Raw genomic sequence first — 15,898 nt, 5'->3', positions numbered from 1 at the left:
TGTGCCGGTGCTGTGTCATCAGTTATGGCTCAGAATATGAAATAAATAAATGCAATCAAATGGGGATGGAACTGATGCACGACACGGTACTTAACTGTAAAATTGTGGTTGAATTTAAATAAAATTCAAATGTTTTTAATTTAGAAAATGACTAGTTGGGGAAAAGGGTGAGAGAAAGAGAAAGGTTGTAATTAAAGAATAGGAATGAGCACTAGCCTGACATATCCAACGAAGCTGGTGTCGTCCTGGTCATCTGGAATGAATATCTGGAGAAGTCTGGATTGGCTGGTGACAGTCAACATCTGGATCTTAATCCTGTTGAACTGCAAGGGGCGTCGATGATGCGTCTTTGCGATGTTGTCCTCCTACACCTTCATTCTACTACTCTGGTGACAAACTTAAAGGTGTCTGCGGCGATGAACCGTCAGAATGGTACTCTTTGTCTTGTGGAGTCGGTGGTTCTCCAATGGTGGGATCCGCTTCTCTCCAATGATCCTGCACCTCTCTTGATCGCGTGTCGAATACCCCTTGTTGTTCTGTTCCTCGTGGTTTTGATCAATTCAAGAATGATGACCTAATCGGGAAGTATCAGGCTATGCTCGAAGGTATGCGGAAAGGAAAGAAGGAAGCTAGTCGAGTTTATTTAACAAATGTGCATTTACAACATGTGTCTGAGAATGTACACTTCTAAACAAAGTTTTCTTTCAAAGTTTTCAAAAGTTCATGCTTCTTTATATCCAATACATAGTTACTTCATTTCCAATAGACAGATACTTCACACCCTCTCCTCGTAACTGAAATACACGAAAATTTTAATTTTCCGTAGTACAAAAATAAAATAAATTTGAAGAAATTCCAGAAAAAAAATGTTTGTTGAAAATAAAAGTTCTTTGTATGACATAATGTTTGTTTTGAATTAATCCTTGACCACAAACTGCAAAATGCTGAGTGTGAGTTCCTGAAACTGTTCATATAGTTTACTAGGTAACCTGAAGATATGGCGACAGCGTCTCTGGGAAGATGGAAAATAAGAAAAAGAAAAAGAAACATTAGTGCTTGCATAATATCATTGTGAGTGACATGTGTTGTAAAACGTTAAGTAGGAGTTCCGTTAAATGCTCAGGGAAGGGAAATGAAAGGTAGGAATAATGCTAAATTTAATTATCACTAACACAGATTATCAAAACTTAGATACGTATAATAAAATAAAATCATAATCAAATAAATAAATATTTCATAATCCAATGTAGACCTGTATATATGTATGTTCCTCTAATGCAGAAAATAACATCAATATCACACGTGACTAATACGGGAAAAGAAAAAAACAACGGTGTAATACTATCTAGCTAACCAAAGATAGTAAAGTTAGACTGCACAAGAAGGGTACTGATTTCAGTTTGAGAAAAATGAGCTTTAAGTTATTTAAGCTTAAAGCGTCCGTAGACTGGAAAAGAATTCCAAGATATGGTTATAGCCCCATATACTGGCTGTAATCAAACTATATGAAATCAGCACGACAGAACTATTCACCACATATAACCTACAACTCTAATTAACATATAAGTTCTTATCTTCATCTTCTTTCTTCTTGAATCTTGTCCTCTTCGGGCATCGAATGCTGGACATCAATCATGGCATCGAATCTTAGACATCTGATGGGATGGAGCATGGTTCTTGCGATCTTCATTTCAATCTTCTTACATCTTCTTAATATATCCATCCGAATATCTATCCATATATGTGTCGTTGATTTTCTTCATTCTTCACATACTCACATTTCAAAAAAAAAATAAAAGTAAGAAACTTCTGTAGTGATACGCTGTCCAATGAAACGAAATGGTACAATTCTTGAAGATACCAAGGTGTTCCAAATTTGTTAATAAGGTCAGCTGATCGTAAATAACCTGGTAATTCGAAAATTTCTTGTTTAACTGTTTGAAGTACTTCAAGTTTCAAAGTGTTCTAAGTTTTCGAAGTTTTCCACCGGTGGATTTGGATGCACAATTCAAACCAAGATAAACTAACTTCTAAGCGTGGCCAGTGCTAAAAGAAAGTTCATCGACCATCTGCAAGGTGTTCCTATGCACAATCCAATCTTCAAGAAAAGTAACCCACATACAAGTTACGTGCGGACAGACGGACTAACAGATTCTTCATCAATGGGAAAATATATAGGGAGTAATCGCTGATAAATGTCCCAATTTTCTCTATCATAAATACAAAATACGACACGGTTTACGTCATCAAGATGTTCTTCTAAAAATATTCTTGTTGTAGCCAAGGCAATTTTGGCAGCTTCTAACTTCGGAAATTTAAATGCTCCAGTTGAAATGTTAGGTAATACAATTGTAGAAAGATCATTCTCCAACATCACTTTAAAACAATTTTTGTATGTCTCTCGTAAAATCTTCTTGTCTGAATTCCGTGGTCCACATGTCATAATTACATAATTAGCAGGTAGACGATAACCATTGGCAATCTTCGCTTCTCCTGGCTTCAATGATGATATGGTCAAACATTCTTCTAAAAATTCAGATCCAGCTGCATCTTGAATGGCTTTATCTGCACCACCTAAAGGAGTTAAGGTTTCATTCGTTGGATTTACTAAGGCATCTGCTTTTATGTCCACTATGTTACCTTTATAAATACTAATCTTCTGATTGATGGCAGTATTACAAGCAAATTTTGCTTTTTCTTCTGTAAAATTCTTCCCTATAGTTGCCCACGTTGGTAGATTTTCGGCAATCACAATATCCTTAATATGAAGAGAAGGGATGAAAATTTCTTCTTCCAAACATTGTTTCCTGGGGTTGAAGATCTCTTCAGTTGGTGGTCCTTGATGGTCTTCGCGTCTCGTCTTCTTCTTTTTCATCGTATGGTCTTCCGTGCAGACGTTGATAGGCATCTCTGCGTCAGAGTCTTCAAGGTGGTCTTCCTCTTCCGGGTTTTCCTTCTCATAAAACTTCTTCAATCTCTGAACTGCTATGCTGTATATCTTGTAAGATCCTCGGGCGGTCTTATACTTAACAAAATATGAATTTGGATTTTCCACACGTTCAATTATGCCTGGACCAATAAACTTTCCACTAAATGCTTTGGCGTGACCTTTTTTTCTTGTGGTGTCTAAAATCCAAACTTTTTCTCCTTCTTTAAAAGTAGGTTTCGTATGTCTCTTGTCAAAAAATTTTGTCGCTGTTTTATGACGTTTGTAAAGATTTTCTTGCGCTTTATCTCTAATCTCTTGTAGTTGCTGTAAACGAACGGCATTTTCTTCGTATTGACACGGGGTATTTAAAATTGCCTGATGAAGTAACCTAGGTTTGAAGCCAAAAAGATATTCAAATGGTGAAATTTGAGACGATAAATTCTTGGTGACGTTAAGCGAAAAAACTATGGGTTGTAATAAGTCAATCCATTCTCCTAAATCTTTGTCACATAAAGCTGATTTCAATCGTTGTTCTATGTTCCTAATACTAATTTCACAAACACCATTACTATAATGCCCATGTACATTTACAAAACGCATGTTAGCACCAATCATAGCACATAATTCTTTAAATAGTCCACTAGTGAATGCACTGCCTTTGTCTAAGACAATTTCATAGAAAATTCCAAACTTTAAAATTACTTTGTGATAAAGAAATGAAGCCAAAGTACTTGCTGTAACATCAGGAAGGGAATCTGCAATTATGTATCTAGTACAACTGTCTACTACAACTATCATATATTTGTGATTTAACATATTATTGGGGGAATAATTCCCAGCTACATCTATGTGGATGCGATAGAAGGGGGGAACGGAGGGATAAGTAAGCAATGTACCATACGGAGAACCAATTTTCGATTTCGATACTTGACATATCGTACATTCTTTACACTTCTGATATATATATTTCTTCATATTGGGAAAATATACTGTTTTTACTAACATATCATAGGTTTTAGAATAACCAGAATGAGATGATCCCAATGCGGACGTATGACAAGCATTAAAAACTTTATAACGCAAAGAAGTAGGAACTGCAACTAAAAATTTTATACCTTGAGAAGTTTTCTGCTTTCTATACAAAATTCCATCCTTAATAGTAAAATATAATGCTTAGCGTTCTATTTTAGGATTTCTATTTTCTTTCTGTTCTAACCAAGAAAAAGTATCTTTAAAAAACGGATCTTTACGCTGTTCTGTTGCCAGATTTGGCTCATTTAAGATTGAAAATGAATTTGTGGTCTGAGTAAACAAAATTTTCGGATCTTCTTGATTCTTTTTCTCGTCTTCCAAATCTCTAGGGGGGTTACAAAAACGTGAAATGGCGTCTGCTTCTACGTTACTGGAGCCACTGATATATGAAATAGTGAAATTATACGATTCGATTTCACTCAACCATATAGAAATTTTACTTACATTCTTTGTTTGCTTCAAATAAATTAAACTATGACAATCTGTCTTCAAATAAAAATGACGTCCCAAAAGAAAATACCTAAATGAACGTAATGAGTACAATAATGCTCATAATTCAAGCTGATAGGGGTGTAGTTTTCTCTCGCTAGGAGACGTTGCACGACTACAATAACTAATGGGAACTAGATGTGTATCGTCAGGTGAATTTTGAGGTTGTTTGATTAGTCCAGAAAGAGCGAGTTTGCTAGCATCAAAGTAGAGATACAGAGGATAATCAGGCTTGTATCTCATGAGACAAGGTGCTGAAATGATGGCTTGTTTGATATTATTGAATGCTGTCTCCTGTGCGTCCTTCCAACGAAAAGGAGCGTCTTTTTTCAACAAAGAAAGTAACGCTTCTGCTAATTGACTAAAATTAGGTAAATACGAACGAACAAAAGAAGCCAATCCTAAAAAACTTTTGACCTGTTTCTTTGTTTTGGGACGTTGATAGTTGGAGATTGAGTTATTTATCCGTTTCGAAATAGACAAACCATCTTTACTGACAGTGTGACCTAAAACATCTAATGAAAAATATCCCAATTTTGTTTTTTCTGGGGAAAGCTTTAAACCAATTTCTTTTATTCTTTGAAGCAACATACGAGTTAACTGCAGAATTTCATCAACACTATCACTGGACCAAAAATAATCGTCAACATAGGCAAATATTTTATCTTGTGGAAGACCTTCTAAGGTGAGTTTCACTAATCTGTTCATACCGCTAGTAGATGTCTTGACACCCTGGGGCAAAAAATTAAAATGGTACGATCCCACGCCCGGAATCGAAAAAGCTGTAATAGGTTTAGATTCTTCAGTGAGGGGAATATTAAAGAATGCTCCAAAAACGTCGCTAGAACATAGATATTTGCGTCCTGCCAAATTAGTCAAAATATCCTGGATAGGAGGAACCGGATAACTGTCAGGAACCATTTTCCGGTTAATATAACGGGAGTCTTGTACAAATCTATACTGTCCATTCTTCTTTTTAACAAGCATTACCGGAGAATTATACGGACTAATACTAGGCTCAATGATCTTACTTTTCAATAAAATATCTACTTGTTTTTTGATCTCATCCCGTAGATGAAATGGTATCGAAAATTGGGGTCGATTTACTGGAATATTGTCTACTAATTCAATTTTATGTTTATATCCCTTAGCACAACCATAATCAAATTCATTCCAAGAAAAACTAGAATAAAATTCCTCTACTAAATCATATAATTGCTGCTGTTGATGTGGCAACAATTCAGGGTTAACATTTACTCTATATTTATTATAACCTTCAGGAAAAGATTTCGTATCTACTGCATTAACCTGATGAATCTTATTATTAGCGCTATTTTGTTTCTTGAAGTTGGTATCACTGATAACATTTTCGGCAGAACCCAAAACAACATCTTTTTTCAAGTAAAGTTTACTTTTGGTAGGATTAATCACAGATATTACCGGATGAATTTCGTCTACGACTGATTTACGCACAAAAATTTCTGCCTGCGTATCTATTAACTCATTAGGAACTAATAAATTGCGAGTTCCTGCAAGATCATTTACTTTTTTCAATGTAACTTGAACACTTGAATTAGGAGGCAAAACAACAGAGCGAGCCACTAAAAATTGAGGTTTATATAATTTTGCTATATGGTTAGAAATTTCTTCTAAAGATACGTATGGCGGCAATTCAATTCTTGGGGGAATACCAAATTTAACAAAACTAAAAGAATTCTTATTGTGATCAACCATTGCAAGATGACTTTTTAAAAAATCTTGGCCAATTATGCTATTATACGGAAAATTATTATACACTCGAAAAGGATGCGTAAAATACTGTCCTCCTAATTTAAATTTAACTAAAGCGATTTGATCACTTCCTTGAGAATTTCCTGTGACGCCACGAATAAAAGTAGTTCCTTTGAGTTTTTTATGCTTATTGCTTAAACTATTACCAGAAATTAAACTAACAGTGCTGCCTGAATCCAATAAAAATAAATGCGGTTTATTATCTATATATGCTTTAACATGTGGCAAATCAGCTTCATATTGAATAGGCACATAATATCGCTTACTATTTCTAACATTATTACACATATTATTGTCTACTTTATTCCTATTATTCGATTTAACATTCTCATTTACATTGACTGCATTGACAAAAGAAGCAAGACGCTGCGAATGAGAGGAAGCGAAGGATGCAATGGATGGATTTCTTCGCTCGAAACGCGAACGCTCATAAGATTGTATACACACAGATTTTCCTTTGTGTGCGTGAGAAACTTTTGCGAGCGCAGTTTGTTGCACGAGATCTTGTAACTGGACTTTGATACCGTCCAACTGAGCTATCAATGTATTTTTTTCTTCAGGCTGACCTACAATTTCATTTTCGTTCTGAATATTAACATCTAAAGTATTTTCTTTTTGCTGTATAGCATTCTTACTAACAGGATGTATATTGTATTCGTTTGTTATTGCCAAGGACTTCGATTGCTGACTACGCATGCTGACAAGAAAATTAACTCTTTCCTCTAGACCTAAGGACTTTGCTAACTCAATAACAGTCTTATATGATTTTCTTACAACTACAGAATAAAATGAAGGCAATAACCCATTGATTATCAAGTTAATTTGTTCGGTCATTGGCATCTTCGGATTGTACTCGAGTATTAATTTCCATTTATGAAAAATGTAATCTAAGACAGATTCAGAATCTAATTGCTCCCTATTTCTCATTTCTTGCTCTAAAACTTGCGAAACTATATTATCTTCATAAGCCTCTATTAATTTCTTCTTAATCTGTACATACATGAGATTATCATATTGTGCGGTTGATTGTAAAGCTAGCAGATAAGCACGAGCCCCATTTTCTAAACAATACGGCAACAAATGACGTTTCTGTACATCACGTAGGTTATGAAGGACAGAAAAATCCTCAAAATGACTAAAAAATGATTGAACTGGCTCGTTCAATTTGCCGGAAAATCTGGGGGGTTCTACTAAAAGATCTATAGCAGAAGACATAACACTAGTATTCTCTATTATATCTATTTTCAAATCACACTTGAGAGAAATATCTTATACTACTATGTATATATATATATCCAACACCAAAAAGAAAACAAAATATAATAACTTAGCAAAATTTTCTCTTCTCACCCACTTATCATTCGATTAAAATACAACAAAACAAAAAATTACTCTAACAGAGCAAATGAATAAAGTAACGAGGGTGGGTGGGTGGGTAAAAAATAACTCTACTTAATTTCTCTCGACAAACTAAAATTACACAGTACAAATTACTCAAAATTTGGGATCTTAAAGCATCTACCGAATATTTAGAATCGTAATTTATCGAAATTTTAGGATCGCAACAAAGGCGTAAGCCTCACAACATCTCCACCATGTGCCGGTGCTGTGTCATCAGTTATGGCTCAGAATATGAAATAAATAAATGCAATCAAATGGGGATGGAACTGATGCACGACACGGTACTTAACTGTAAAATTGTGGTTGAATTTAAATAAAATTCAAATGTTTTTAATTTAGAAAATGACTAGTTGGGGAAAAGGGTGAGAGAAAGAGAAAGGTTGTAATTAAAGAATAGGAATGAGCACTAGCCTGACATATCCAACGAAGCTGGTGTCGTCCTGGTCATCTGGAATGAATATCTGGAGAAGTCTGGATTGGCTGGTGACAGTCAACATCTGGATCTTAATCCTGTTGAACTGCAAGGGGCGTCGATGATGCGTCTTTGCGATGTTGTCCTCCTACACCTTCATTCTACTACTCTGGTGACAAACTTAAAGGTGTCTGCGGCGATGAACCGTCAGAATGGTACTCTTTGTCTTGTGGAGTCGGTGGTTCTCCAATGGTGGGATCCGCTTCTCTCCAATGATCCTGCACCTCTCTTGATCGCGTGTCGAATACCCCTTGTTGTTCTGTTCCTCGTGGTTTTGATCAATTCAAGAATGATGACCTAATCGGGAAGTATCAGGCTGTGCTCGAAGGTATGCGGAAAGGAAAGAAGGAAGCTAGTCGAGTTTATTTAACAAATGTGCATTTACAACATATGTCTGAGAATGTACACTTCTAAACAAAGTTTTCTTTCAAAGTTTTCAAAAGTTCATGCTTCTTTATATCCAATACATAGTTACTTCATTTCCAATAGACAGATACTTCACACTATTAAATGTTATGTTCTTCTCTGATTTTACAATGTGATGTCTTTTTTCAAAATATTTCTATACACATGCCTCATTTACAAGTATTGCGTATACTTTAAGATTAGTATTGTGTAGCTCTTTATACTTTAATGTTAGTCCACTACTATTGTTCGGAGGGTGCGAAATCATAACAATCGAATTCTCGGGAAAAATAAAAATTTGATGGAAAACATTCTTTGTACGCGCATGTTTCGGCATGGATAACTCACATATTACAACATCCATAATTACTAAACTAATTAAGTAGATTTGTAATTGTCAGAACATAATTGTCCATAATCGAGAAAACTGTATATTCTACGTAAGCTTCAGAAGGGGTTTAGAAAGTCCTGATATTGTATAGACTTCAACTCCAAGAGTAGGGAATACCTGAAAACTTTACTGAACACGTACATTATACATACATGTTTGAAAGTTATAATAGAAAAGCACTTCATAGTTTTCATACTTGCCATATTAGGGGAAAAGTCCAAAACATTAAATTCTGCTCTCATTCTTCACGTGTTTTAATCCCAATCGCAGGGTTTACGAGAAAGCATAAAATAAAATATACATAATGTTGTATCAAAACCAAAACAGTTGTATATATTTCCGTGGAACTCTAAAATTATCTGAGATATAAAAAATTCTTTATTCATTACTTATTTCAGATCTTTGCAAAATGAATGATTGTGAATCATTTAGAAAATTGTACGACAGATTAAATTTAAATATAACGGTGGTATCGGAAATTATTGAAGTACATATATTTATTATATGCCTCGTAGAAGATGAGGAGCCTGAACTCGTTACTAACTCTTGAGTGATTTTAATCTGAAGCACTGGTACGTAAGAAAAAGCTTAAAAAAGTGTTAACGATGTATCGAATGCGAATTAATTTTAGGAAATTTAAATTTTGTACTTTAAAAGAAATCGGAGGAGCTATACAAGGTCACATCCACTACTTTTTCTTTTATTGAGATTCAACTCCATGGAGAGATGATCATCGAAATGGCTTGAAGAAAATGTTCGTCATGTTTAGCAAATTCGAACATGGTTCTAACGAAAATTAGACTGGAACGTATTTCTTTTATTGAGCGGGAGAGCGAATTAACACAATCATTCTTGGCCGATTTTTATCTCAAATTGTGGAGAGGGTTATTCGCAATACGATCAGTAAAATATAAACTAAATATTTCTACGATCCAAACAAAAAATGTGATTTATATTTGAAAATTGTACAGCATATTCATGTGTAAACTTGAAACATGGAATTGGTTATATTCTATTTCCCACATTGTTGTAATCGGTGGTTGCAACTGCAGACCATACGGTTATTTTTGCAAGCAAAATAATTATATATACAAGGTTTTATCAAAATCGAATAAATTTTACGAGAGTTATTGTGAAACAGACAGACGGAGTCGAATTGAAGAGTAGAAGCTTCTCAAAGTCTCTTCAAAAAATGAATATACCAGCATACTTCTAATTATGTTTTATGTTGTACCTCTTGTATAAAATATTACGTATAGATTGATGTTCCTTATAAATAGAATGGAATATTTAATTCAATATTCTACATGTTAACATTATCTTGGATATTATTTTTTCTATATCTAATATATTTTTGATTTTGATTTTTCTTTTATTAATTTAATGTTTTGTAACATATCGGTTAATTTATTTTCTGTAAATACTATTTCTATTTTGTGTATTAATGTATTATAAATAATGAATGAACGTAGTTAAATATTCGAAAACCACTACAATCCTTTAAGTTCACCAATGAAAAGAAGTACCAAATCAATATTTAACTGCGTTTCTACCAATATAATTTCATCTCAGATTATAATTTGTGGTGTAGATTTTGAATTAATCATTAACGATCAATACTGTCCACTATTGTATCAAGCAATATTTTCCTTCACTAATTTTAACCACAAAGTATAGAAGCAAAGTAGACTCACGATTATCCGTGGTAACTCAGACCAACACTACCCAGAATACGCAAAACTTCGGATTATACGGATATAAATTCTGATAGTACATATTGTAACTGACGAAACAACTTTGTACAGAAATTGTTTATTACAGTATACTACAACTTATTATAAAGAAATATTCTTACATAAATACAGTGCCTTATAAGCCATCTCTTTCTTTTTAGAAAAAAGAAACTAAAGATCACTGATCGCTTTTTGTAACATCTTTGGCTTGTCTATGAAAGATGGCTGAGACAGAAGGTTTGGGACATAGCCGTTTCTCATCACCCAGTATACACGTCATGTCTTATAACAACTGTAATCTTAAATGAAAGTCAAATATAACAAAAAAGATTATCTCGGTTAATCAAGAGGCACGGCTACCAAAAATTTGGATAATTGCGAGTATACTATACATGTTTCTAGTCTCTTACCAATCACACACAATACTCTTTAAAATTGTAGTTTAGTAATTAATAATAATACTTAAAAATATTTCATACAAAACTGGGCAAACTATTATATCTAATTAATGGTGCCGATGTGACTCAGTGGAAGAAGTTTCCCTCTTGTGTTTATTATCATTGGTGCGATCCTAACGCGCACGAAATGGACGTTGTGCTGGAAAAGCACAGTGTGTGTGTGTTTTTCGGGGTTTTCATTTTCTTTATTTCACTATTTCATTCAATTGGGGAAAAAAGTCAAGGAAAATATACATAATACTGTGCTAAAATAGAATTACTTTTATGTAAATTATCTTCAAACTCTGTAAAAGGTCGAGGGGAATAGAACCACTTTGTATTTTACTAATTTTAGAAGAGGGAGAATGAAGTATTGTGACATCTTAAAAGCGTACGACATATTACAGTAAAATCAAAAAGTTACAATTAAAGTTGTCGTGGAATATATTTTTTATAATTAAGGAAAAGACTCCATATCACATAAGAGGGATTGTTTCATCTCTCAATTTTCATTTATTTTAATCCCAAGTTCTAGAAATTAAGGAAAATTCCAAGAAAATATTCATTATATTATAACACAGCCAAATGAATGTTAGAAAATTTATCGTAGATGTCCGGATCATTAAATTATAATTGATTTTCATTTAGCTTCCTAGCAGGGAGGTTATGTGAGACATACACATACAGCATAACCAGTATCCCCATGCCAAGGGAACATACGCTACGTGGGGCCTGTGGGTGCAACTCCAAAAGAAATGAGGGGACTGACAGGATGTGTAGCTGGGTATTCCACTACAATATTATTTTCTGATTGAAACTCTCCAATAGGGGATGTTTGGGAAGAATCGAAGAAAATATAAATCCTTCTACGCTCTGCTGGAACAGGTTTTTTTTAACGAAAATGATATTTGAACAAATGTTTGAAATCAGTGGGAATCCAGATATTTCGAAATTCATTTTGGCAGAGTTTAACTCTGATCTCTGAGAATATGCTCAATCCTTTATATTTATTGTAGTTTAAGTATAGTCATAATTGAAAAACGCAAGTATAAACCTTCCACAAGAGGTGGACTTTACGTCCCTTATATTTGATGAGTTGCAATCGAAAGCAATAGGAATGTTTCTGCAAATAGAAGAAAGGAATTTCATGTAAATCGAATATATTTTTGCGAATTTTATCGCGAAACAGACGGAAAGATGGGCAGACACGCAGATACCAATCTGTTATAATTATAGAACCTTCGTTAGCACTCCCATGAACTGATGTAGGTTTATTCCCAAGCAACTTTGTTTCACAATAGAGCGTTGCATGATATCTCACGCAACCACGTAAAACATTTTATAGTAATGGTATATTGATTAGACAATGGACGTAATGTGTTGTTTTGTATAAATAGGAAACTTTATATCATCAAAAATAATAGTATGTTTGACCACCTTTTCCTACATCTTGATAGAAAGCTTTCATTTGCAAAAGTAATACATTGTGATGGCAAATGCTTTATCGACGTCTCCCTACCAGTGAATAGCAAGTAAATAACAGTCACATTTTTATATTTCCCCTATTACTATTTTATTCAGAACCCAGAAAACGGCCTAACCACTGGAAGTTTCTTAGTAAAAATATCGGGGCTACAGTAGAAAATAATATAATTGTTCCAGACTGTATCATCCGTAAGTTGAAAAACGTAACTTAAATGAAATTTTCCTTTATACTACCTTAAAACCAAAAGTCTCATTGGTTATTATTTTCTAACAAATACGACTAAAATTTTATGTCCTTGTTGGATCTTAAAATGTCATCTTTTTGCTTTGTTTCAAGATATTTCTATATATAAGTTAACCAAGAAACTTCCGTCGCTTTTTCACCAATTACATTCGACTATCAATTTGCCACCTAAGACGTACCTGTGAAATAAAATTTGTCTCCATCAGCATCGAAGACCTTCTGATAACTTTCGAGAAGGCCGCAGATTCCATCTCTCTAGAACGTGGTGAGCGTGAAGCGAAAAAAGAATCAAGTGCGTTTTGCAGATACACTAGGCATTTGAACTCTCCTTCTAAGTTGACTGTCCAAGCAAACAAATAGGCGATGATCTGTCGTTGCAATGTACGAGGAGTATGGTGGATGGCATAGCGTTTTCTATCTACTGCGTAGAATTGTGTCCCGGGTCATCCTAGCCACGCGGGGCCTTCCGCTTTCCTATAACAGGAGGATACCCTTAAGATTCAGAAGTGTTGGCTCTAGATTTTTGATCTTTTCTTGAAAACGGCTCACCTACTGACAGTTCACAGTTGCTATGATATTCTGACCCGCTGGCAGTAGATCCCGATGAACGATGCCGGGAGCATTCCATGAAACACAAAGAATGAACTTATTTTGATGCAGTGCTATGTTCGGCTGTTTTGAAAGTGTTTCATGGCAAGCTAACAAACGATGACGGAGTCTTGGAACTACATACAGGACACGTTTTCGCCGATCCCAAGAGGTTCATCCAATAACATGGCTGAAGTAACACTCTTATTGGCCACTTTCCGATGACGTGACAAAGGTTCAATTTCCGATGACGTGACAAAGGTTCAAGTTCAACCTCGTACAATATTTGTTGCTTTCGTTTTTCTGTCTGTGTGTTTAGAAAGAATGAATGGAGATTATTAATATTATTACTACTGAAATACAGTGCATTACAATTCTTGATTTAAGTTAACTTTTTATGCGGTAGAAGTATATTATCCTTAAATATGTCTTCGTCCAAATATTTTTTTAAAAAAACGTTGTTATTGTCTACACATGAATGTTATTATTGTCTACAATTTTAACATTTTCATAGTATCACATATTAGCTGATGGCGATTAAGATGAATATACTGGCATTTCCAGAAATGGCACACTTTGGCAAGCAACACTTTTTGATTTCAAATATATATATATAGGTTCTACGCACTTGATGATGCAATATTTAAAACGGCTTGGTATTGTTACTTTTACCATGTAAAAATGTTTCTGAAATTAACTTTATATTACACGCTCCACTCTGATTTCATTTCCACCCAAATAATAGTTCACTGAGTAGCACTGATGTCCTCGGGAGCACAGATATCTTCTTGTAATTAAGCGTTTTGAGAGAAGATTAACATTCCAAGTTCATGTCACTTATTACGATTTCGACGTCCTCGTTCTGGAGTTGCAAAAGATGAACGGTTGACTTCTGTGGTAGTAGATGCGGTTGAAACGCTGTCCACTACTATACGGTCAGAATAAGTCGTAGGGATTGAAACGGGAAGAACTAGATGAGAAGTCGTACTCTTGGTAGATGAAGCATTCAAACATGTTACAGGAGTATCCACATGGGTCCCAACAGTCTGAGGCAGAGAAACTGGTACCGGAGAGACGTGCAGTTCTGCTACTACGTAGTGGGACTGTTGCTTCGACTGCAAACATAAAGGATTCGGAGGTTAACATTTTTCACAAGAAGGTTCACCTTCAAAAAAGACTTAGCAGTAGGTAGAAGTTTAGAAGTGTTATGAACTACTGTTGAAAAAAGCACTTCTCCAGTTACGGAGGGTGTGGGGACTGGCAGAGAAGAAACACACTCAACACTGGTATTGGCGAGAGGGTCTAAAGGAGGTGTCGGTTGCAACACAGCAAAAAGACTATAATTTGTAAGGTCTGGTACACTTTCAAATTGTAATGCCGGAGGGGTCCCCTCAGTAAAGTATGAATACCTGGGGCCACTAACGTTGACGTATGCCCATGAGGCTGAACTGGCTTCTCCTGGCGATGAGGGCAGGAGGAAACGATTTTCCCTATCACACCTATCACACGTTTTAGAGTGCCCAAAATAGGTAACCCAAAGCCATAAATTACAAATTGTCACATAGGAAGGATTGTTCCGTTTCAAATTCATTTTTAAGGGTTTCCGACCAGTTCGTACAGGATAATAACGACCTTTGGTGTATTTTTCTTCGTCCAGAGAAATAATTTCGCCATACTGTCCCAACACTTGCTTTATTTGTGCATCCGAAATTCCATAGGAACTGTATGAATTTTCACCAATTTGAACGTGTGAGAAGCCGATTCTAGATGCACTTCATATGTACCTGCAGCGTTCGTATATGACACAACACCATTACGATCCATGAGGATCCGGTCACACAAGTCCACATTAGAAAGTTGAATGAAAAGAAACTTACGAGCAAAATCAAGTTCTATGCTCAAAACATCGATTAACTCATTTGGTTCCAGAGTCCTGTTTTTAGGGCATTTGATATTTTATTTTTTCATAACAAAGAAGAATAAGGTTTTCGTGTTCTGCTAATTACAGTGGGAATTGAAGACCTGTCATAATGCACTTTAATTTTTTGATACATTTTTCCTTTCCCTCTGTAAAAGACGGAAGCATAAATTAATCTCTGTAAGTTATTTTATTTGGGAATGTTTTGGGAAACATTATTTTTTTAATACAAACAAGGCATTTAATTTATATGTATTAGGCAGCAAAGTTACGCGGAAACCAACTTATAAAAAGTTATTTTAATTCTGTTATTACTACCGGTGCTATAGTTGTTGAAACATTAGTGTCATATAAATAGGACGCTAGTCCAAAGCTATACACTACTAACTAATAAAAGCGAATGTCTTGATAGACAGACGCCATTGATTTTTCGTGCTCTTACGCTTATCATTCATTGTTCAATACTTAAAAAATACAATTTTTTACTTTTCTCAATTGAATGCAATTTACATCTAAGCGATAGTGTAACTACAGTAGAGGAATAAGTGGTAGAAAAAGAAAAGTGCTGAATAATGTTCAAATT

Source organism: Thermobia domestica, chromosome 2 (genome assembly GCF_964235325.1).
Source record: "Thermobia domestica chromosome 2, izTheDome1.hap1.1, whole genome shotgun sequence".
NCBI lineage: Eukaryota > Metazoa > Arthropoda > Insecta > Zygentoma > Lepismatidae > Thermobia > Thermobia domestica.
The sequence above is the reverse complement of the archived record's forward strand: the minus strand, read 5'-3'. Positions refer to the sequence as shown.